Source organism: Staurois parvus, unplaced genomic scaffold, assembly GCF_062004578.1.
Source record: "Staurois parvus isolate SC_StPar_1 unplaced genomic scaffold, SC_StPar_1.0 ptg000799l, whole genome shotgun sequence".
Taxonomy (NCBI): Eukaryota; Metazoa; Chordata; class Amphibia; order Anura; family Ranidae; genus Staurois; species Staurois parvus.
Window position 1 is genome coordinate 1220821 of NW_028318595.1, and position 25698 is coordinate 1246518.

Here is a 25698-nt window from a genome sequence, read left to right on the forward strand (position 1 = left end):
CCTTCCTCCCCTGTCCCTAGGGGGTTTTTCTCTCCGGGAGAACCCCCTGACCAAGTACTGTGTGGCTGGCTTCGGCTGGCCACAAGGAACGGGGTCCACCAGGCCTTTTGGCTAGGTGGACCAAATGGGAACCTTGTCCCTGTCAGGAGCTTCGTGCCCCGGGGGATCAGTGTAGAGGTCCATCCCCTTCGGGGGAAGGACACAGCACACCCCTAAGTGCACTTTTTCGTGTGGTGTTTTACACTTGCACTTTTTTTGTGATTCAATTACGTTTTTTTTTGTTATTCGCACGTTTACGGAAAAAAAAAATGTGTATGTATGAATGTAAGTTAGGGACCTTAGATTGTACACCCCTTGAGGGTTAGGGACTGAGGTGAATGTACAATATATATGTAAAGTGCTGCGTAAATTGATGGCGCTATATAAGTACCTGTAATAAATTAATAAATCCTTTGCAGTCATGTGTAAAATCACTGTCCGTCCTGTCTCATACTTATTGCCTTCATCTTATTTTATCTCCTGTCCTACTAAACATTTGCACAGGTGCGGCAGTAGCCGATCGCAGACACCGCATCAGCAGAAACCATGTACAGCTAAGTAGTGTAAGTGGGGGAAATGCTTGTGATAATGGATTTCCACATTTTCCGTGGTTTTATTAAGCAGCTGTAGTTAACACATTTAAAAGTGAGCTGACTAAGCTGGTTTATGTATACATCAGTTAAATCACTTATTTGCTAAATGAGTGTTGTGGTTACTAAAATTACACTTTGCAAGCAATTGTGGGACGCCCCCCATTTAGTTGAATGCTTTGCATTCGGTGGGCGGTGTGGATGCAACGGCGTGAATAACTTTTTTTCTGCTTGCAATATGTACACCTCCCCTCTGCTGCCTTTGCGGTAGTGTAGCAATTGTGACAAAGTAGTGCAGCAAGTAGAGGGTTAAATTGTTATAAAAAGGTTCAGGTATTTATTTTTTACAAACATGTCATACTTACCTACTCTGTGCAATGGTTTTGCACAGAGCAGCTTCAATCTTCCGCTTCTCGGATCCACCGTCGGCGCACCTGGCTCGTTCCGCATGCCGATCGCCCCCATAACAAGCTGTTTGCTATTTATTTATTACAGGTACTTATAGAGCGCTGTCAATTTATGCAGTGCTTTACATTTATATTGTACATTCACATCAGTCCCTAACCCTCAAGGGGCGTACAATCTAAGGTCCCTAACTTACATTCATACATACACATACTAGGGACAATTTAGAGAGAAGCCAATTAACCTACCAGCATGTCTTTGGAATGTGGGAGAAAACCGGAGTACCCGGAGGAAACCCACGCAGGCACAGGGAGAACATGCAAACTCCAGGCAGGTGGTGCCGTGGTTGGGATTCAAACCAATGACCTGAGCACTGCCAGGTGGTTAGCCACTGTGCTATGGGGACACTTGTGGAATCTCGCTCCCGAGCCATGCTCTGTGTGTCCATTGGCCTCACCCCCCCCCCCACTCTCTCCTCACTGGCTGTGATTGACATTGGCTTCCACCGCTGTCTCTGAGCCAGTGAGGTGAGAGAGAGACACTGCTCTTGTGCACATTGCTGGATCTAGATTGGATTCAGATAAGTATAAGGGTGAGCTGGGGGGACAGATACACTCACAAGGTTTTTTACCTTAATGCATAGAATGGCTTAAGATACAAAAACCTTCAGCCTTCAAAACCCCTTACCACCTGCAAATACCTCTGAAAAGCGATCTGAGCTTGGCTCGCGTTTCAGAAGAGTGGCAAGTCCTTGCTGCACTTGTGAATGAGCCCTTACTGTGCTTTTTTGCCTCCTTGTAAAGTGCCAGAGCTCCTGAACCTTTCCTTTCCTCCCAAACCATTTGTTTGCAACAAAAAGTATGTGCACTGCTCTATGCCCACTACAAATCCCATAGTGCATCTCGGGTGTGAGCAAGAGAGGGTGGCTACGTTCCTACATACAGTGGGACCACGGAGAATGAACATAGCCACCCTCTAACAGGGAGTCATATCACAGCAAAAAACTTTGAAGATTTGGAGGAGGCTGAGAGCAATAGAAGGGACTTTTTTCAGTTAATAATACATACTAGAATAGAATTTCTTTAGTGTTTAATTTAACTTTTATACAAAATTCTTACAAATCCTCTTTCTTGATATGAGAAGGAAACATCTCAAGCTTCTGCACATTTGAATTAATGAGGATCCATCTTGCTACTTGTGAAAGTCCTGTATTTCACAGGCTTCTCTGGACAAATTTCAACCCCGAAATCCCCCTCCGTGTTCATGAATAACCTCTAGGACATCAAAGGATCCAGCGCAAACCCCCAGAGCCTTGTCTTCCTTAAATAAAGGAGTGGTTGGTGACCCGCAGGGGCACACCTGACAATGTTTTGCATCTGAAGCAACTGCTCTGAAATTAGTGCTCTGTGTTGGTTTAATCCCTCTTTTCAGGGTCACCGGCTCCCTTGACTGTTACTTGATCTATATAGATCCAGCTAATTTGTTAATTAGACCTGAAGATTAGTATTCCAGTTTGAAAACATATTTCTTACATTGGAAAGTGGTGTAATACTTTCCTATTTGGTCGCCGGTACTCAGTCAGCGGTGGGCTGCCTGGATTGTCTCTAATCCTGGGAGAATATTACGAATTTGGGGGGGGGGGGGAGGTATTAGAGGAAACATTGGGAATGCATTTAACGTAAGCTTGTATTTTCCTGATCGCTGCTTCCAGGCCTCCTAGGTAATTCAGTAGGAGACGTAGAGATGCATGCTCTAATTTTCCAGAAAATCGCAGGTTTAAAATTTCAAAGCAGCGAGGTTTTACAAAGGCAGATAAGAGCTAATTCACACAAAAAAGAAGGGATCTAAGCAATGAATGATCAGTGATTGCTTCTTGGGAAATTTTAGGGATGACAGCGGTGTCTCCTTTTTTTTGGTAAACATTTCTCACCGTTGACTTTTTATTTTTCAAAAAGTTAGTTTGTGCGGACGTTTTCTTCTTTACTTTGCTTTTTCATTTCCTTTTGTTTCTGTTCTTTTTGCCTTTTATTTTAGCCTTTCCTCCCCCTTGCTTCTTTTTCCTTTACTTTTCTGCCATCTCCTTTTCTTTTCAATCCCTTATTTTAATTCTGCCTATTTGTTTTTCTGAAACTTCCTAAGGCTTCTTTTAGATGTGCGGTTTGGGATTGGGGGGGGAAGGCAGCATAAATGCGCGGGTATGCTGCTTTTTGATCACCCTCCAATCGCCCTCTCTTAAAGCGGAGTTCCACTAAAACTATCAAAAAATAAAAGTCAGCAGCTACAAAAACTGTAGCTGCGGACTTTTAAAAAACAGCCACTTACCTGTCTCTCGGTCTCGTTTCACTGGCTGTCCTGTATTCCAGAAGGAAAACTGGAAAACGTTTGGTGTTTGGTGGCTACATGTGCTCCATTTGTATCTGCTCCGTGTACACCCACTCCATTTACAATTACTCCATTTACGCTTGCTCCATTTACATTCACTGCATTTACGCCTGCTCCATTTACAATTACTCCATTTACGCTTGCTCCATTTACATTCACTCCATTTACGCCTGCTCCATTTACATTTACTCCATTTACGCTTGCTCCATTTACATTCACTCCATTTATGCCTGCTCCATTTACATTCACCCCATTTACGCCTGCTCCATTTAAATTTACTCCATTTACTCCTGCTCCATTTACAATTACTCCATTTACGCCTGCCTCATTTACATTCACTCCATTTACGCCTGCTCTATTTACATTACTCCATTTACTCCTGCTCCATTTACATTCACTCCATTTATGCCTGCTCCATTTACATTCACTCCATTTATGCCTGCTCCGTTTACATTCACTCCATTTACGCCTGCTCCATTTACATTTACTCCATTTACTCCTGCTCCATTTACATTCACTCCATTTATGCCTGCTCCATTTACATTCACTCCATTTACGCCTGCTCCATTTACATTCACTCCATTTACGCCTGCTCCATTTACATTCACTCCATTTACGCCTGCTCCATTTACATCCACTCCATTTACGCCTGCTCCATTTAAATCCACTTCATTTATGCCGGCTCCATTTACATTTACTCCATTTACGCCTGCTCCATTTACATCCACTCCATTTATGCCTGCTCCATTTACATCCACTCCATTTATGCCTGCTCCATTTACATTCACTCCATTTACATTCACCCCATTTACGCCTGCTCCATTTACATTCACTCCATTTATGCCTGCTCCATTTACATTCACTCCATTTACGCTTGCTCCATTTACATTCACTGCATTTACGCCTGCTCCATTTACAATTACTCCATTTACGCTTGCTCCATTTACATTCACTGCATTTACGCCTGCTCCATTTACAATTACTCCATTTACGCTTGCTCCATTTACATTCACTCCATTTACGCCTGCTCCATTTACATTTACTCCTGCTCCATTTACATTCACTCCATTTATGCCTGCTCCATTTACATTCACCCCATTTACGCCTGCTCCATTTACATTCACTCCATTTACGCCTGCTCCATTTAAATTTACTCCATTTACTCCTGCTCCATTTACAATTACTCCATTTACGCCTGCCTCATTTACATTCACTCCATTTACGCCTGCTCTATTTACATTTACTCCATTTACTCCTGCTCCATTTACATTCACTCCATTTATGCCTGCTCCATTTACATTCACTCCATTTATGCCTGCTCCGTTTACATTCACTCCATTTACGCCTGCTCCATTTACATTCACTCCATTTACGCCTGCTCCATTTACATTTACTCCATTTACTCCTGCTCCATTTACATTCACTCCATTTATGCCTGCTCCATTTACATTCACTCCATTTACGCCTGCTCCATTTACATCCACTCCATTTACGCCTGCTCCATTTACATCCACTTCATTTATGCCGGCTGCATTTACATTTACTCCATTTACGCCTGCTCCATTTACATCCACTCCATTTATGCCTGCTCCATTTACATCCACTCCATTTATGCCTGCTCCATTTACATTCACTCCATTTACATTCACTCCATTTACGCCTGCTCCATTTACATTCACTCCATTTACGCTTGCTCCATTTACATTCACCCATTTACACCTGCTCCATTTACATCCACTCCATTTATGCCTGCTCCATTTACATTCACTCCATTTACGCCTGCTCTATTTACATTCACTCCATTTACGCCTGCTCCATTTACATCCACTCCATTTACGCCTGCTCCATTTACATCCACTTCATTTATGCCGGCTGCATTTACATTTACTCCATTTACGCCTGCTCCATTTACATCCACTCCATTTATGCCTGCTCCATTTACATCCACTCCATTTATGCCTGCTCCATTTACATTCACTCCATTTACATTCACTCCATTTACGCCTGCTCCATTTACATTCACTCCATTTACGCTTGCTCCATTTACATTCACCCATTTACACCTGCTCCATTTACATCCACTCCATTTATGCCTGCTCCATTTACATTCACTCCATTTACGCCTGCTCCATTTACATCCACTCCATTTATGCCCACTCCATTTACACCCAAGCCATTTACACCCAATCCATTTACGCCTGCTCCGTTTAGGCCCACTCCATTTACACCCAATCCATTTACGCCTGCTTTGTTTAGGCCCACTCCATTTACGCCTGCTCCATTTACATCCACTCCATTTACGCCCACTCCATTTACGTCCACTCTATTATATGTCTGCTCTATTTACATCCATGTCCCATTTTTTGTTTCTACATTTGTGACCTATGATTATTTTATTCAACAACTAAAATAAAGAACAGCTGTAAACTGATGTAACCTGAACTGAAGTGAACTGAAGTTGGATGTGTAAACTGATGTAACCTGAACCATTATTTATCTGATGACGCCCGAGTGAAAGGGCCCCAATCCTCAACACCCGACCTTCATGTTCTAATCTCCCAAGTTGCATCACGCGACTTCCAACTTTCACTGCACTGTAAATGCTGATTATAATATTAAGTGGTAATTTGGTTTGAACATTAATTGCCACCGGGAAACAAATGTTTTCTCGTTAATGGAGAATATAAAAGCGCTGGGCTCTTTCATGTGGTCACGGCTGGTTTCCCCTCTGCAAACGACAAATAAAAATGGCAGACAGAGTTACCGAATTTTATTAGTTTCAGCCATGGGCAGATTTTTTCTTTTAAATTAAGTCCTTGTTTAAATTCCCAGTCATGTGGGCCGTGGGAACAGCATGGAGATGTGTTGGGTTATATTTAAACCGTATGAGATCTTGCCTGACACTTGCAGTACCAGGGACCATTGTGTGAAAAAAAGAATTTATGGCTATGATGTGACTGGTCCAGTCGCACAATGACTCCCAACGCGGTGTTCCTGCAGTTTCACTCTCTGAACACCTATCTTAAATGACCTCAGAATTTTTAATTTGAATTCCTTATATTATCTGTTGACTAAGGTTTTTTAAAATACTTTTTGTTGGGTTTAAGGTTTTTTTTTGTGGCTGATTTTAAAGTCTTCTGTAGCACATCTTGGACCGATTGAATGATGATAAGTATGGTGACCAGTAAAATGAATGACTTACACCAAAGAAGTTTTGATCACGTTGCTTCTGTTTCATTAGTCTTCCTTGTTACTTATTAACTTTCCCCATAAATCCTCAGCCCCAGCGCATATATATGCCTGGTTTATCATTACCTTTAACAGCAGTATTTTATGGCGGAATATCGGCTCCTCTCCGGACTCATCATAGCAGTCAGGCTGACGTTTACTCTAAAACAACACATGAGATGTCTGTGTGCACATCACTACTTGAGTCTGCAGAATACACTCATTAAGATAGCAATCACACTGAGCATGTGGACAAAGGAAAAACCGGCCACTTAAGTGGAAAAATGTTGACACAAGGTCCTCAAATTCTTTGTTTTTCTTAACCAAGCATGCCAATGACAGAGGGGCACATTTTATTGACAGCTGCCCTGATAGGTAATAATCAGGAGTCTTCGGACTTAGGCAATCCATAGATTACTTGTTTTTCATGGGTGCAGGAAAGTAAATCGCTCAATTCCCCCATCAACACAGTCAGTGTTGATGGGGGAATGCCTCCCGCGGAGCTGTTGTGTTCGGCCAGTAGAGAGCCTTCCCAGCTGGTAGAACATAATAATCACTGATAGAAGCTATAGCAGCTGGCAATAGTTGCATGCAAAAAAAATCCAGCAGGCTGGTTGTACACAAGCTGATTGATGGATCGACTTAGGTACAGCTTGCCCAGAGATGGATCGAATCTCAGCAAAGATTTGATCCATCTATGACCATCTTTAAAAAAGAGAGAATCTAAGGAAAGTGCCAGAAATGGGGGAGATTTGTAAAGACTGGTGAAACGGGTTGTGCCATTGTTTCTTTCCAGTGAAAACTTAAAAGATGACTTAAAAGAAGACCAAAAATGTAATACGTTGCTGCATACCATCCTTAGATGTCCTGGCTGACTTAGTTTTCTTCTCTACGCTAAGAACAGTTTCAGCAAATACAGAAAACACAAGTTGGTCCTGCCAGAAATGCAGTGTCCTTGTCAATTCTTTTGATCTGCACCAAAGAATATCTTGCTTCTAAGCTATCTAAGTGGTTAGCATTGCCACCTGGCAGTACTAGGGTCGTTGGTTTGAATCCCAACCATGGCACCACCTGCCTGGAGTTTGCATGTTCTCCCTGTGCCTGCGTATGTTTCCTCCGGGTACTCCGGTTTCCACCTACACACCAAAGACATGCCGGTAGGATCCTGTCTAAATTGGCCCTAGTATGTTTATATATGAATGTAAGTTAGGGACCTTAGATTGTACGCCCCTTGAAGGTTAGGGACTGATGTGAATGTACAATATATATGTAAAGCGCTGCGTAAATTGACAACGGTATATAAGTACCTGAAATATATAAAAATCTTCTGTAATCTACCAGTTACCCTGCCCCCTGTGTAATAGCGATACAGACATGCTTGTAGTCCATATCCGGAAAGCAGCATATGTTGGCCATAGATGCATCGAAATTCAACTGGTTCAGCAGGGACCGACTAAATTTTGACCCATCAACGGCACTTCCCGTTTCTGAGTTGACCTAATAATCAACTCCTCTTGAATGGGACTGTTGGCATATTTTTGCTTAGTCAGCATGCGCAGTCAATCCGGTGCAGTGCTGATCAGTGTGTTCTCCCAGTAGAGTCCTACTGTCAGAGTACAATAGTACAGTGGGAAGGATTCCTTCATCCACCTGAAATGCATGGATGGGAAAATCCGTTCAATGTTTGTTTTCCTTCAGCCTGCTGACTAAACAAAAAAACCTGAGCCATGTACGGCCAACTTTAGGGTGACAACTATGGTTCCCTCCATAGATACAGTGGAGGAGTGACGTAGCCACCCATGGATAGGAAGTTTGTTATTCAGTGGATGAAAAGGTGTAATTAAGGCAAAAAAAGCTTGAAGAAAGAAAACTAATTCAGCCACCACACCAAGGACTAGTAAGCTGTAATCTTTTGCATTTTTTGGTTTTGGGCTTAGATACACTTTAATTTGTGTATCCACATTGGCAGCCAACTTGGGATAATACCTACAGTACTTTACATTGATTACATGTTCTGATTCACAGAGCATAACTTAAAAAATATTTAAAAATTGTTGCTTACTTCTTTCGTGCTTAAAAATCCTTCTTAGATTTCCCCTTCTGGCAGATCTCATCATCATTTGTAAACTAGATGTGTACATTGTCTGTCCCATTTTTTTTTCAACCAGTGTGCCCAGGGGTGCCTTCTGAGTTCTTTAGGGGTGCCTTGGCAAAATGTCTAAAAATTGCATCAAATTGGCCAAAAATTGCCAACAAGCCAGAAAGTGCAGCATTACAACCTTTGGCACTGTGAGGGCCAGCCATTGGCTGATGATGTAATTGGTTGATAAAGAGAACATCAGGCACCTCCATCTTTGTTTTCCCCTCTCTATCAGCTCCGGGGTCAGTTAGCTGAATCAGGGAGAAGAGGAATGGTGAAATACTAGTCAGTATCAGTCTACAAAGGTGTATTAGCTTTGTTAGAATAAATCAACTGGGTGCCCAATGTTACATATGTGGATGTTGCAGCATTATGTAAAACTATTAATTTAGGTCTTTACATTTTAGAATGGGGTGCCTTGGGAATGTGCGTGATATTAAAGGGTGGCTTGACTGAAAAAGGGTTGAGAAACACTGGTCTGTCCTAACAAAAGGTTAAATATCTCAAGGCTTGACCCTAGGTTCACATCTGTGCGGTTGGTGCTGCTGCGGATCTGCACGAAAATCCATGCAGCCGCACAACCCGCACAGAGAATTGCGGACCCGCGGACGGGTGCCATTATTTCTAATGGCACGCCGCCTGCACTGGAAAACGCAACCGTACTGGGAACCGAGGTTCCCCAACAGGCTGCGTTTTCCAAAGAAGTGCTTCTTTGCATGTCACGGGGTACGTGAGTCCATTCAAATAATTGGGCTCTCGTGCCCAAGCAAAACGTGGCCCTCACGGCCGCATAGATATGAACCGGGGTGAGTGGTACATTGTGTATTAAAGAAGTTAATGAAAACTGTCTACTAATTGCATTTTTGAAGCTATTTTGAACAATTTCAAGCTGCCAAGAGATTCCTAAACCTGCTCCAAAGAAGCAACTAGATAGGTAAGACATATATTTTTTATTTGTTTAGGTATGCTATGTGAATTGGAGCACCTAACAAACATATAGGGAAGGGGAGGTTACCAAATCTGACTGCAAGAGGTGACACTATATCTTTACTCCAAAAAATAATCCCTTTATGGGCCCGACAACAACCAAATGACGTATTACAAAATTCTATACAATTAAAATGGTTGAATATGGAGGCTGCCATTGCTGACCTCGATCCCTGAAAATGCTAGTTGCCTGGCTGGAGGTCAGCTATTTTCTTTAAATGCCCAGATGTACTTACAGATCTAATTTTCTTTATCCTATTAAACATACAGAACATGTTTTTCGGAGTGCCACTGTTTGCAGACAGTCTTATCGCCAGGCTGCCTTATCACAGGTCATACAATCAATCTCCATCTCAAACGAGCACATTAATCACCCGACTGACTGTTGCTGGGAATTAGCAGAGGTCAGAGATGACAGGAAACAGACCTGGCAGAGAGCACACCCATCTCCTGAAACACATTAAAATATGTACCTGTCAATTCATCATACTTAGGCTGGACATTTTGGTACCTGAACCATTCATTACAATATCTTATCAGACATGCTTCTGGTTTAAAGGTTCCTTTATTATTACTAAACAGGTAGTGACTGCAGCCATGGTTTTTATTTTTTAATGGACTAGCGTGCTGCAGAAAGACTTAAAATGCCCTGCGCGCTGGTGAGCCAGGCCACTGCTCAACACAGAGCACAGCAATCTGACACTCCCCATGTACTGTGCTGCAACCAGCAACCCTCATGTTCTCTGTTGATTGGAACACTGTTAAGGGGGCATGTTGGACTCCTGGTAACCAGAATATTGTGCTCTTTGTGGAGCAGTAGTCCAGCATTCCAGTGTGCTGCCAGTACAGAGTATCTTAACCCTTTCTAAAATAAAAACAAAAAAAAACCCACTATATTGTAATGATCCCACCTGCCTGGAGTTTGCATGTTCTCCCTGTGCCTGTGTGGGTTTCCTCTGGGTACTCTGGTTTGCTCCCACACTCCAAAAACATACTGGTAGGTCAATTGTCTCCAGTCTAAATTGGCCCTAGTATGTGTATGTATGAATGTGAGTTAGGGACTTTAAATTGTACACCCCTTGAGGGTTAGGGACTGATGTGAATGTACAATATATATATATATATATATATATATATATATATAATGTGTGTGTGTGTGTAACAATGCTATATAAGTACCTGTAATAATAATAGTAATCCCAAAATTGGAATACATGGACTATGATGAAACACTGCACACTGTGGGGAGTGGTGTGGCTAGGAGCTCCTCTGGCATCCAGTCGCAGAAAGCTGCCTGACCAAGACAACCACGGCAGATCATTCTGCTGCTTTGCCACACATCCGGGATGCTTCCTGATCTCACGATGCTACCTTGGTCTGCATGGCAACATTTCGAGGCCTCCACCCCTCTGTCAAGCCAGTGTGGATGACCGGCAAAACGGCACTTCCAGGGATGCCACTTCCGGTACATTGAACCTTCAGTTAGGTTTTAACTGAGTTTTATACTGAATTACGGGGGGGGGGGGGGGGGGGGCAGATTGGCTCCTTTTAGTCCACTTCACTATAACCCATGTGGTCATGTTGTCTTGTTTGTCCCCTGCTCCACAGACATCATGCCATACATGGACCATACTGATAATGGCCAAAAAGTCAGAAAATGCTATATATACTCTGAATAGATTACTTTATAATATTAGGAAGTGTGTTCTGGATGAATGTAAGATAAATGTATTGTCAATAGCAATATGACTTTTTTTTTTTGTCCCATAGGTCATATTAAGGTTTTGGCACCAAGGGTGGGATTATGTAACCAGAACAGGGTTATTCCACACCTCCCATCCTGTTCTTGGACAATAACATATTCCTTTTCATGGTGATTGGTTAAAGCCGACCTTCACCTAATATAACAACTTTTTCCGATTCCCACAATTGGATCAAAATTCCTTGCCTATTCCAGAATAATGTATGTAGAGCCCCATGTCACACATCCCAGCAGGGAGTTTTACTGACAAACATATGCGCACCACGGGATCCCATGCCTGTACAGATGTGTCACAGCACCTCAGGATTTGGCAGAGAACTAAGGTGAGACATATTGTGCACACATCAATATTTTTCTCACATATGCACAGATGTCACAGATCTCAAAGTCCCAGATACTAGAATTGTGCCTCCTTACATGGGACGCCTCCGCATGTGTGCAAATGTGCCAAAGATCACTGCTGGTCCTGAAGACCTGGCAGAAGCCTTAGGCACATCTATGCACATGCAAGACATTCAAAGATGGCAGCATGGGTGAAGAGTAGTGAGGTGAAATTACAAACAACTGAAGTTTAAGGTGTTGGTGTCACCTGTTTCACTCATTAGAACTGAAGTGACTTGGAGAAGCTACACAACATCTTCAACATTACAGGACAAGTCCAGTTGAAAGGAACCAACTAGTACTCAATGTTAATGTCTTGATCTTAGAGCTGTTCTTTGGAATATGCTGTCTCTGAAAGCAGGAACGTATACTGGAGAATGTTGTAACTTCAAACTGATTGATTACAAGTTCCTTCCAAAGTGACAGATCTCTAAGTACTGATGTTCGCTGAAAAGCCTGGTCTTGGTGGTCATCTTGGATCTGCCTTGGTTCTGATTGCCAGGATGAATCTTTAATATATTTCCAGATTGGTTCTGATTGCTGGGATAAATATTTAATACTGTTTCAGATTGAAGTGTTGTAAAACACTCAGAACATTTCTCTGGTATGGCTTTAGCAGAGAGGACCAGGTGTTTCCTGTCTGTGTAGAGGAGCGGCTGGCTCGGCTCATGGACGTTTAGCAGAGCCATCATGATGCAGTTTTAATAAGCTCAGAGGAACGATTTAAATACATCCTTGTACCTTCCATACACAAATGTTCAAAGGTAAAGCCGCACATTTGTTAGCAGTAAATTTCCAAGTTCCATATTTCACTTTAATGACTTTTGTCTCCACTGTAAGGCCAAGACGACCCAATACTTGCTAGTGATGCATCTTTGCTAAAGCATCAATGAGATCACATGACCAATTCATTCCTTTTGTGTTCATTCAGTTGCCACAGTTCCACTGGTAGTGCGCATTAACATACATTGCATACACAAAAACTCCCATACATGCACCTCCAAAAACATGTACAAGTCCTTTGGTAATTACAATATATCCAAGTTACTTACATAGAATATAATTGCACTTCCTGGTCTAGTGAGGCGCTGGTGATGTAGCCAGGACCCTTCGGATGCAGCCTGGGAAGGTTACGTCACCAGTGCCTTCCAAGGAGATCTCCTCCTTCCTGCACGATCTTGAGAGGATTTTTATTTTCAACATATGAGTCTGTGTTATGGCACATGCGTGAGATAAAACATGAATGTCTTTGGTGGGCGGCGTAGAAAAAGAAAGAAGAAAGCTAATGATTGCTGTATTTTTTTTTTATAAATGGCCTGCGGGGGGAGGGGGGAACAGAGCATGGAGACAGGCAAGTGCTACTAACTTTATTCCTTTTGAATAATAATACATTTTATTTATTTCAGGTACTTATATAGCGCTGTCAATTTACACAGTGCTTTACATATATATTGTACATTCACATCAGTCCATAACCCTCAAGGGGCATACAATCTAAGGTCCCTAACTCACATTCATATACTAGGACCAATTTAGACAGGAGCCAATTAACCTACCAGCATGTCTTTGGAGTGTGGGAGGAAACCCACACAGGCACAGGGAGAACATGCAAACTCCAGGCAGGTGGTACCATGGTTGGGATTCAAACCAATGACCCTAGTACTGCCAGGTGGAAGTGCTAACCATTTAGCCACTGTGATGCCTGATGTTCTCTTCCCATCAGTCACCAATTTTACGGGGAATGGAACCAGCTAGATCTATTTAGAATTTTGTAGCCACACGCATGCATGTATGAAGTATAAATCCAAATTAAAGTTGAAACAGTACTTAAACAGTACAAAACTAAAAAACTGTGAAAAATGACTAGGCCTGGTTCACACTGCTGTGACTTGCTACACAGAAAGCCACATGACACAATCTAAGGTCCCTAACTTGCATTCATACATACATACTAGGGCCAATTTAGAAAGGAGCCAATTAACCTACCAGCATGTCTTTGGAGTGTGGGAGGAAACTGGAGTACCTGGAGGAAACCCACGCAGGCACAGGGCAGGGGCAGACTGACCATTTGGAAACTCGGGCACTCCCCAAGGGCCTGGGGTCAGTAGGGGTCCCCATGAGATGCCTCTGGTACCTTTTTCATAGCCTTTTTTTAGTTTGGGCAAGGACACAGGGGCCCCATGATCCCCTATTGCCTGGGGGCCCCATGAGTTGTCAGTCCATCCCTGGCACAGGGAGAACATGCAAACTCCAGGCAGGTGGTGCCATGGTTGGGATTTGAACCAGTGACCCAAGTACTACCAGGCGGAAGTGCTAACCATTTAGTCACTGTGCTGCCCATCAATGCAATCAGGTTTATTAAGGAGGGTTCTGCTTTGAGCTGCCAACACACCACAGCAGATGAAAAAAACATGTATGACCCTTTTTCTACAGTATGTTTTTTTGAGTTGCACTTCAGTACTCTGCTGTACTTTACAATGTATTACGTTGCTATTCACAGCAATGCACTGCACATAGAGCAGCGGTGTTACCATGAATTGTGGTTAACACGTGCATTATAGTGCGTTACTGCAATGAGTCCTAAAACTATAGAAAATGGGCTGTGTGTAGAAATCGTATTACTTCTGAGACACCATTACAAATGTGTTTTTGTGCAATTCTTTCTGTGGAGTTTTTGCCTTAGCTGCCTGTAACATGACACAATTACATTGCTATGCTGAAAAAAGGACTCTCGCTGCCTGATAACTTCTTACACTTTCTGTGATTTTTGGCAAGTGGGCTGAAGTTTGTAAATCGCATATGGTTGCTTGGCGTTTATTTCATCTTCAAGTCTGACGCAGACCTTCGGTTAAAGTATTTTAATAGAAATGTTGTGTCAGCAAGAACGCATTTAAGGCTTTTGTTAGGCTGCCATCTGCTGGCCGTTTCATGCGCTGAGCAGAAAATGCAACCTGAAGGCATAGCTTTAGAGGTAAGGTTGCAAATGTCATTTTCCAGGTTTGAAGATAAAAGCATTTTTTTTTGTGTATTACTAAGTTGTCTTTTTATTACGTAATGCAGGGATTGTTAAGAGCTGTGTGCTGAAATGAATGGGCATTACAGGGCAGTTTTGGTGCAGTCATAAGACATGCTATGAGGATGCCTCTCACCGCACGTTGCCAAACCACACAACAGATGCACAGTGCTGTCAGTCTTAGGTTCATATTTGTGTGTTGCCATGCACAAAAACGCATAGTCCTTTTGCAAGTGGTGGTGCTTTTGTGTGGAGCATACATAAGCAAGTACCATGCGTTTTGGTGCAGCACCATTTTTAAAAAGGATCATACTCTTCTTTTGTGTTTTTCACATGTAGTACAGCCCATTAATTTCAATGGAGTGCCCTACACACAAAAAATGCACAAAAGAAATGTAAGACCTATTTTTAAAAATCGAGCTGCTCCAAAGGTTGCGTCAAATAGCACTCTGTCATATCTGCATGAGTGTGAATGCCGCTTAAGGCCGTTATCGCATGGGCAGCAGACTTTACCGTGACTCTGGAAAGTGATCCACAGTGGATCTGCGGTGGATTGCATTATAGAGGCGGTTGAGTGGTGGTGTTCAGGTGCCCTGGCAGGGATAGTCTCATGTCACTATGGGGTTTATTTACTAAACCTGGTTGACTCAGAATCTTGAGCACCTGTGCATGGTAGCCAATCAGCTTCTAACCTTAGCATGTTCAGTTAAGCTTCAGCAATAAAACCTGGAAGCTGATTGGTTTTGCAGAATTGATTGCAGAAGTGGACAAGATTCTGAGTCAACCAGGTTTAGTAAATAAACCCCTATATGTCACTTTCTTCAATTACAAAATGTGCATTTCCAGCCTTGATTGTCTTGGCTCAGCTATAGAGGAATGCTGACAGAGCTTTACAGTGCTGAAGTTCACAGGCTGCCATGAGGGAGAAAAGAGAGAATATCAGGGAGACTCTTGTGTCTCCCTGGCAGCAGAGTTTGTCCTGTCACCTCACCTGATTGTTTGCCTCCCTCTCTAGCCTGTTCTCCCTCCACAGTCTGTGTCTTTCCTGTTGTTCTCATCTCCTCTTCAGCAGCAGTAAATCTGTCAGCTGATCGGCCACTATTGGCTTTGATTTTAGGCACAGTGCCGAGAATAGAGAGCAACTGAGCATGTGCAGAGAAGGGTGAAATTGCTTCATTTTAAACAGAGTAGGCACTTATATATTTAATGTTTTATTTTCAATATTTTTTATTGAAAGATTTTAGTACAAATCAAGGTACATTAATATGGTTCACAGTTAAGTACAGTAATACTTTTGCGTGAAATAAATTCCCCACCATTTGGCTGGGGACGGTACAAGGCTATATCTGCAAAAGGGACCAGCCTGAGGTGATCTATCAGGACTTAATTTTCTGAGTAAAGTTCCACTTTAAGCTGACCATACACTGTGCGAATTTCAGCCAGTTCCTGATGGTTAGATCAAACTTTGCCTGGGGGGGGGGGGGTGTCTGTGTTAGCCCCTTTTCACCCAAATGAAAGGAGCCAGGCAGAAAACTCTTGGCAGAGTAGTGTCTGTATGTTCACATATAGCCCAGCAGGGGGAGTAGCAGCCACCCCTGTTATATAGCATGAATGGAGAAATCTGTTAGATTTTCGTTAGGACCTCAGGCTGAATTAAATAAAAAACTATCCTTGTATGGCTTTCCTTATTTCTGCATTGCCTTCTATAAATTGCCCTCCAGCAATAGACATCTACCTCCCTGACATTTTTTTTACAATACAGCTTGAGGGGAGTTACTGCACCTTTAGTGCAGTAACACTTATTTTGTCAGGGGCGCCCATGCTACCTCAAGCTTTGGTGCAAATATTAAACTTACCTGTCTATAATACATCAAGCTATTGGCTGTGGAGCATCCTGCATGTCAAAATCTATGCTGGGCCTGTGCATTCCCTCCTGTGGAGATTTAGCACAGAGTGAGAGGCCACCGATGAGGCCAGAGATCTCACTGGATCTGAGACAGGAGAGTAGAAGGCTGGCAGGGGTGCTGGGGGGGGGGTTTACAAAATGAGTGTGACTCACCAAGGTACAGCACAAATCTTTGCAAAAACTAAATAGTTCTTATCACTGCCAGTAGATGGCAGTCTTGTTCCTTTATTGAATGCTATCTTGGGACATGCAGAATTTATCAGTTACTACAGAATAGTCCATCTGTTCGGGTATAAATGAGCGAGTACTTGCCATTCATTAAACTCAGAATATTTTTTATCCAGTGCAATTTTATCAGAAATTAAATATCACTAGAACTTTAAAAATTACAATTTATAACCCCAGTCAGTTTCATCAGGTCATCTGCTCTCACTCAAATCTGGAATATAATTGTGGGCTTGGCTCAAATTTCAAAAGAAATGTGTTATAGGTGAAATTTAAAGCATGTCTGTGTTGACCTCTCCTTCTGAAAATGCTAATTACCTGGCTTTCATGGGGACTTTTAATAGTTTGAGACACTTCCCAGGAGAGTGGCGATTATATGTTCTGACTTTGCTATTATTTTTTTTTTATACACGGTGCTTTAACGGTTATTCAGTTAGGGGATTACATCTGCATTAATAACTCAATAGATGCATTCAAAACTCTGCAACTTTCCCTTAAAGTGGTTGTAAAGTTCAGACATGAAATATGAACAAAGCATATCCCTCTATAGTGTGTACTTGTCTCAATCCAGAGCAGTAAGTGTCATTTCTGCTTGCTGCTTCATTCTTCTGCTATCTGACAAGTTTTCCTGATATTAAGAGAAAAATTGTGATGTGGAGTGAACCTCCAGCTGATGGACAGCCTCAGCTCTGTTCCTGTGTGCTGTGTGGAGGGGGGTGTGTCTCTTCCCTCCAATCAGCTCTCAGAGCTCTCCTCACTGAGCTGGGCAGTGTGTAATCTCATTTCTCCGCCCCCTTCTTTCTGAACTCTTCGACAAGTTTTATAAATGAACGAATGTAGAGAAGATAAAACTGCAGATAAACAGGTACAATGTTTGTAGGAAGATTTGTTTAATCTCTGTATCACCTGGGGCCAGTCACTTCACTGGGTATATGAAAGGTTTTATAACCACTGTAAAGCCGAACTCAAGGCCGAAATAAAGACACAAATTAGTGCAGCTCTGTATTCACTAATACAGCAATAAATCTGGTTTAGTATCAGCCTTTTACACACCAGGATCCATTCAGTTGTGCTTCGGTGCTCATATGCAAATCATGCTGGTAGGAGGAGATAGCAGAGTGACAGATGAATGCTTCAGTCTGCTACTTCTCATTTCACTGTCCAATCACAGGCTGTTAGAGTTACTTACAGCTGATTTCTGGACACAAAAACTTTCATATAAATTAATTCCTTAACAACCACAAATGCTACAAATCCATGTTCCATGCACCAAATGCCTCTGCAAACCCAGGTATTCCCTTGTAAAAGTAGCAGTGACATCATCACTGAGCAGCGAGCAGAGCTGTGGGAGGGACTCAGCAGTCTCCACCCACCACAGGCTGCCTGCAGGTAACTACAGGTGGAGGCGGAGACAAGACCAGTCACAAGGACAGTAATAGTGACTAGGCCTATTATAGGAAATGAAAGTTTCACACAGTTTCAATCTGGAAGAAACTCAAAACACGGGCAGCACGGTGGCTAAATGGTTAGCATTTCCACCTGGCAGTACTAGAGTCGCTGGTTCAAATCCCACCCACTGTACCACCTGCCTGGAGTTTGCATGTTCTCCCTGTGCTTGTGTGGGTTTCCTCTGGATACTCTGGTTTCCTCCCACACTCCAAAGACATGGTAGTAGGTTAATTGGCTCCTGTCTAAATTGTCCCTAGTATGTGTATGTATGAATGTGAGTTAGGGACCTTAGATTGTACACCCCTTGAGGGTCAGGGACTGATGTGAATGTACAATATATATGTGAAGTGCTGTGTAAATTGATGGTGCTATATAAGTACCTGAAATAAATAAAACCTAATACACAGGACCCTTGTATTCAGACAATATTTCCTTCTCCTGGAGTTCTGATTTGAGGGCTCGCATGTGCTTTGATATTTTGAAGAGTGATCCACATTTGGATCACTCTTCAGAGACCATTTCACAGGCGATGATGAGGCATTGCATCACCTCCTCACCACTTGCTTGAACCCTACACTGGTGCACAGCTACTATGTGCATGGCATGCGATTGTAGGATGCTTGCAGAGCGGCCCGATTCAAATGAAACATCAGGGAAACAATCCTGCCTTGGCTGCAAAGCATTGCATCCATGATATATGTACACCTCTTCAGCTAAAGGGGGAGTAAAAAATGCAGCTCACCCACGGGGTTGTATTACCTCTGAACTGCTAGTGTAAACGAGTTCTAATTCAGCAGATAAAGATCAGGTCTTCTGCCCTGCCAGACAGAGCTGTGCTGTGTGGCAGAGATGTTTAAATCTCAAGACTGGATGGACAGAAATTCAGGTCTAGGTTTTTAGCTTTACTCTGGAATTCAGTTGGAAATTCTTAAGGAACACTGACCAGCAAATTTACTTTACTTCTTTTTTGGGCCCGTGGCCAAGCTGCCTGTATTATCATTCCAGCCATCGCTCACGATCTCCCTTTCATATCCTAATTGGCCCTTTCCACAATATAGAGAGAAGATGATTGGTGGCTAGAAAAGAGCCATGGTTCCCTAGTCTATCTGTGTCACATTAATGCCTCTCTGGCTTATTACATATACCTAGAAGCCCCTATCAATATTTCCCTGAGCCCCTCAAGCACAATCACGGAATGACAGGATCCTATCAGCTCCGGCGTTTATTGCAGAGGCTGGCCCCGGTGGAATGCGGCCCAGTAATTTGCATAATGCAGAGCAGACTGTGCAGCGCCTGTCAGATGCCTCTGATAATCTCATTATGGCCCGGGCCGGGAACATAGGTACCAATTTACCTGGTGTTACAAATTCATTATACATCAAATGTCTGCTCCGTGGGAAGGAATAATCCCATTCTTCACCCTCCGCTGCGTCTCTTTACACAATAATTTCATTGCTCTAATTAGAAGATGTTGTGCGGAGGTGCTCGGGTCGGTTTAGCGGAATAAGCAATGTTTATTTTTTCCCATGGCCTGGAGAGATAGAAAGAGCAGAAGTTTCCTCCTATGAATAGGAAAATATAATTTAACTTACAGCCGGTAGACCTCGTGTTTAATAGAAAATGCATACAGTCATGGTTGTCATTTAAAGCTGAACTCCAGAAAACCGCTAAATACATAGAGGAAATACATATATGGGAGCTGTTTTACCTGCCTAAGGATTTGTATTTTTGTCCACCCAGTTTTGAGATTTACACAGCTCTACCACATAGTACAGTTCTGGGGCAGGGCAGCAGACCTGATTTTCTCTTCTGCGGTTAAGTAATACAGGTCTCCTCCTACCCCCAAATTGAGATTGGACATTGAAAGGAGAAGCAGTAGACTGATATAATCATCTCTCTCCTCCTGTCAGCACTACACCGCAACTGGTTGACTCCTTGTACTGCTTCTTGAGCCCTGCTGTAAAAGGACTGCAAGAGGCCAGTTCAAATTCGGGTACATACACTGCTTTTTATTTAAAATAAAAGCATTACAGTTTGTGTACTACATCTTTTTTATCTGCCTGGAGTTTGGCTTTAAAATGTACTTCGCATACTTGCACACATTAATGGTGTATAAATATAATTTATGTAAAAAATGTAGTTATTACTTTGAGCTCCACCCTGTATGAAGCCCGATTTATGGTTATTCCTATTGGGGATTTCCAGCAAAGCACAGTAGCTACTGTTCCCTCTTCCATGCCCTCCCGCTGTCATTCCTCTGCACTCCCCCCCTACTGGCAATCTCATTGTCCTCCTCTCTTCTTCCAGCACCTGTATCAAGTCCTCTTGCTTCCCGCAGTCATTCCTCTCCCCTACTTCCTCCCCCATATATGCAAAAACATTACATTTTCTGCACTACGTCTTTTGTATCTGCCTGGAGTTTGGCCTTAAAATGTACTTAGGCTAATTGCACACAGTAATGGTGTATAAACATCATTCATGTATAAAATGTCTTGTAGTTATTGCTTTGAGCTCCACCCTGTATGAAGCCCGATTTATGAGCGTTCCTATTGGGAAATTCCAGTAAAGCCCAGTAGCTACTGCTTTCTCTTCCATGCCCTCTTGCTGTCATTCCTCTATACTCCTCCCCCTACCGGCAATCTCATTCTCCTCCTCTTCTCTTCCAGCAACTGTATAAGTCCCCTTTCCACCCGCAGTCATTTCTCCTCCCTACTTCTTCCCCCATATATGAAAAAACTTTAAATTTTCTGCAGTACATCTTTTGTATCTGCCTGGAGTTTAGCTTTAGGATGTACTTAGGTACTCACACACAGTAATTGTGTATAAACGTCATTCATGCAAAAAATGTCTTGTAGTTATTGCTTTGAGCTCCACCCTGTATGAAGCCCAATTTATGAGCGTTCCTAGTGGGAAATTCCAGTAAAGCCCAGTAGCTACTGCTCTCTCTTCCATGCCCTCCTGCTGTCATTCCTCTATACTCCTCCTCCTCCTACCGGCAATCTCATTCTCCTCCTCTTCTCTTCCAGCAACTGTATCAAGTCCCCTTGCCACCTGCAGTCATTTCTCTTCCCTACTTCTTCCCCCATATATGCAAAAACTTAAAATTTTCTGCAATACATCTGTTGTATCTGTCTGGAGTTTAGCTTTTGGATGTACTTAAGGTACTCACACACAGTAATTGTGTATAAACATCATTCATATAAAAAATGTCTTGTAGTTATTGCTTTGAGCTCCACCCTGTATGAAGCCCGATTTATGAGCGTTCCTAGTGAGAAATTCCAGTAAAGCCCAGTAGCTACTGCTCTCTCTTCCATGCCCTCCTGCTGTCATTCCTCTATACTCCTCCTCCTACCAGCAATCTCATTCTCCTCCTCTTCTCTTCCAGCAACTGTATCAAGTCCCCTTGCCACCCGCAGTCATTTCTCTTCCCTACTTCTTCCCCCATATATGCAAAATCTTTAAATTTTCTGCAATACATCTGTTGTATCTGTCTGGAGTTTAGCTTTGGGATGTACTTAAGTTACTCCCAGTAATTGTGTATAAACTTCATTCATATAAAAAATATCTTGTAGTTATTGCTTTGAGCTCCACCCTGTGTGAAGCCCGATTTATGGGCGTTCCTATTGGGGAATTCCAACAAAGCCGAGCAGCTACTGCCCCCTCCTCCTTACCCTTCTGCTGTCATTCCTCTACACTCCTCTCCCAACTTGGCAATCTCATAGTCTTCTTCTCTCCCGTCACCTGTATTCAGTCCCCTTGCCTCCCGCAGTCATTCCTCTCCCCTACTCCCCACTACAAATTTCCCTTGCTCATTCCCCCTGCACGATAGCGCTCGCCTCAGGCACACACCTGCTGCCCAAGACCAGCACTGTCACTCAGAACTAATTATATACTGTATCCATCTCCTTGTCAGCAATGTGGTTGAACAGCAGTGGGGGGAGGGGAGAATGGTGTTCGCCATGTTTGCTCAGGACCCAGACCACCTGGAAAGTGCTAACTTTCTTGAGACTTCTTTAAGTAGATTTCTTGGTTCACTACAACAGTAACAGAAAGAAAAAAGCAAAGCCGGGGGCAGGTAGAATGTTCCCTTCATATGCATTGTGCACCATGCTACTTATGATGGTAATCTTTATCCCGAGCATGGTTGGAGACCAGAGCGCCTCTTATACTGCAGTGTTTTGCTTCAGTCTCCTGTGCAGTTTTACTGCAAAATGCTCTCAATATAAAGAGACTGTTTTCCTCATCTCCAGAAAATGTCAGACCATTTAATTCCACCGATAACTTTTAATACTTTTTCTGGCCATAAAACTGGATCATAAAAGTTTATTTTTGTTCTAGTATAATAGCAGGGAGAATATAAAGCCATCCCTTAATATATATGCAGTGTATGATGCCTTTATTAGGGCTTTCCATCACAGCCAAATGAGCAGACAGCAGTCAGTGGAAGATGATATGTTATATGTGTGCTTGTGTCTCCAAAGTAAAGGTGTTCACTAAGGCTGGAAAAGAGGACCTGTCATGCAATTAGGGTACACTAATTGGAAATTAATATCGCAAACGTGATGTTCATACTGAATATGATGGAAAAACTGCATAAACAGGTTTCCTGTAGTGAAAAACACGCCATAGGAATCATAGGATCCAGAGCTATAAGCTGCTGAAGTCGTGCAATCTTGTGCAATGTGCAAAACATTTATTAAAGATTTTTTTTAAGCCTATAGAGATTAAAGAAGAATTCCATGAATGGATATTTTATACATAGTTACATTGGTCCAGTTTGGACCAATGTAACTATGTATATACAATACCTGACCGATCCCCCAGAAGCTGGAATCACTGAAATAGACACCACCACTACTCCAGTGATTGGCACTTGCTTTTGGGTCCTGTGTTCAGGGGGCGCTAGTCAGAGAATGCTTTGAATTTCCTGAATGAATGCAAAGTGTTCTCTGATTGGAAGAGGTGGAGAATATAACGTCACCATCCCGCCATAGTGTGGTCGGAACGACAATGGTTTTCAACCATGGATGGAAATTTTTCCTCAAACAAACAAATTTTTCACAGTGTGTGTGTGGTTTTCGTTTGAAAAGGAGAGTTGCTGTGCCCACCCCTCCTCCTGCCCAATCACAGAAGCCTTGATATTATGTGAACACATTCACAGAATACAAAGGCTTCTGTGAATGGGCAGCAGAGGGGAAGGGTGGGCATATCTGCTTAGTGTGCCTTTCTCCTCGCACTAGGCAGAGCAATAAACCTGTCAGATACAAATAAAAGAGCCAAGCTCAGGAGATGTCATGCAGCTCCTTGGATTTAATGCACAGCGTGCCTTCACTTTTTACAAAGTGGCTGAATTCCTGGAATTCAGCTTTAAAGTAAGGAAAAAATCCAAAATTTTAAGTTATCACTGCAACAGGGATAGAGAGCTAATCTGTAGGTTGTGATAAGGGATGGGTTCCAGATGAACTCTGTTCCACCTGAACGTGCGGGAAACTGTCACATGACAGCAGGCCACTGTCTCAATCAATTGTGGCTGTCCCCTTAGTTGTGATTTGTGTTGTGTCTATGGGACAGGAAGTGAAAATAATTTGCACAAACAGAACAAAGATGGCAAAGGAAAAACAGAAAGGGGCTTCAACCCTTCACTTTTCTTAGCTGAGAAAAAAAGTTTAGCCTTTACTTTGAGTTTATATTTAGATATACTGTACATGTGAAAAAAACTTGAATTTTGACCGATTCCTGCTGAAATACATTGTTTCCATGTAAAAATACAATTACTTTATGTGCATGGTGACCTTCCTTTGTGCTTTCCTCCTACACAGAAGAGTGAAGGATCTGGCTCACTTGCAGTTGGTGGAGGTCAGAAGGAGCCCTCTCATGGCAAGCGATGTCGAAAGTGGGGAGCATCTCTCACTATCATCCATAGTTTATGGCCACCCTGAGCTTTGCATGAGGATCTTTCTCAATTTTTGTGGCTGTTCTTTAATCTGGAATCGACTTGCGGAATACATATACATCTTAGTCATTAAGCCGTCTCAGTAGGAGCCAATATGTCAGCGTGTCGCAGGCAATGTATTGATTTTGCTCTACGCCTGAGCAGTGCATGAAGTCTTCTAATGAAGGAGTTAGCAGGTTGGGTGATATACAGGAACGGATCAGAGCAAGTGACACGCAGCCCGTTAACTCAATTTTATTTTTATTGCTTGTTTTGGATCAATGTTTTGTAAAGATCCGGTTCAGTTTATACACCAAAACCGCTGTTTAACAAGTGCTTGCCACCTAGAGAGATGGAGTAGATGTGATCCATAAAAGATTTGTCCTGTGTTTAAACAGTAATAATTATTACCTTCTAAGATTATAATTTCTATTGTGGTGAACCAGAAAAGTCTGTTGGTCTTGTATTGGTAAATTGTACGTAAAGCCAATTTTATTTTTAAATTTTGGATAGAGCCAAGACTTCTTAGAACCTCTGAAAGGTTTATATTACTGTCTGTGTTCTTGCTGGAAAGAGTAAAGCTGCCCACAGTTGGAGAAAAATTCTATGGTTTAGCAAAGACCGTCCAAATTCCGATCCATCTATGGCCATTCCCATGCCAGAGAAGCGATCTAATGATCAACTTTTCTCAAACAGACTTGTTGGCAAATTTTCCTTTGACTGGCTGTAGCAATAACACAGTGGGGGTGGATTCCTCTATCCTCCTGATGAATGGGGGAATCCATTCAGCCCGCTAATCCATTTATGGCCAGCCTTACTCTCTCTTTTTGCCTTGATGACTATTATCACTAACACCAAAAGTCAGAGAAGATCCGAGATTTTATATTGTGACGAGAACAGGAATAGAGGGTACATCTTGTTTCAGAGACCGCTGTCTATGACAGGTTTTCCATTCCATTGGAGTAATTTTTGTCAATTCCTTTTGTCTTGAGAAAATCAAAGACACTTTCCTCAAGAGCCACAAAAAAAGCTTTGGCTGGACATACACTAATACATGATAAAAGATTCCCTAAGCACTATAGGTTAGCCATAGAGACAGCTCAGTAGTAATTGTCTTTTTTTTTTAAGGGGCCTGGTTCTCGATGAAACCAGAGACATACTGTCAGGAATGGACTCACCATTAGCGGTGGGACTCATCTGCCGTGTGGGCTGCAGTACCAGGGCTGGCCGGAGGGTGCTCTCAGCAACCAGAAGCTCAC

At 42.6% G+C, this 25698-nt stretch overlaps 1 protein-coding gene across 2 annotated transcripts in view; it reads left to right on the forward strand.

Annotated features, from left to right (window-relative positions):
- Positions 1-25698, forward strand: part of PDZRN3 (PDZ domain containing ring finger 3) — a 350680-nt gene that overhangs the window by 177428 nt on the left and 147554 nt on the right. The window lies entirely within an intron of this gene.